Source organism: Phalaenopsis equestris, unplaced genomic scaffold, assembly GCF_001263595.1.
Source record: "Phalaenopsis equestris unplaced genomic scaffold, ASM126359v1 Scaffold000094, whole genome shotgun sequence".
NCBI classification, from domain to species: Eukaryota; Viridiplantae; Streptophyta; class Magnoliopsida; order Asparagales; family Orchidaceae; genus Phalaenopsis; species Phalaenopsis equestris.
The window spans coordinates 4,113,963-4,114,475 of record NW_018164536.1 but is presented as its reverse complement, the minus strand read 5'-3'; positions in this window follow the sequence as shown (position 1 = coordinate 4,114,475).

Below are 513 nucleotides of genomic sequence, written 5' to 3'. Positions count from 1 at the left end.
ACATAATCGTCTTGAGCCTCTGTCTCGATGAATCTCCATTCCAAGAATCTTCTTCGTAGGACCCAAGTCTTTCATGTCAAATTCCTGGCTCAATAAAGCTTTCAAACCACGGACATCATTCATATTTTTTGCAGCAATCAGTATATCATCAACATACAGTAACAGAAAAATAATAGAACCATCATCAAGGTTTTTCACATAAACACAACAATCATACTCACATCGCCTGTAGCCAATCTGCATCATGTAGGAGTCAACCCGCTTTGACCATTGTCTTGGAGACTGTTTCAATCCCATACAACGATTTATTTAACCTACAAACCAGATGCTCCTGTCCAGGTTGAGTGAACCCTTCTGGCTGCTTCATGTAAATCTGCTCCTCCAAATCACCATGCAAGAAAGCAGTTTTAACATCCATCTGCTCCAAATGCAAATCCCAAATTGCTACTAATGCAAGCACTGCCCTGATTGAAGTATGTCTGACCACAGGAGAAAAGATTTCATCATAATCTA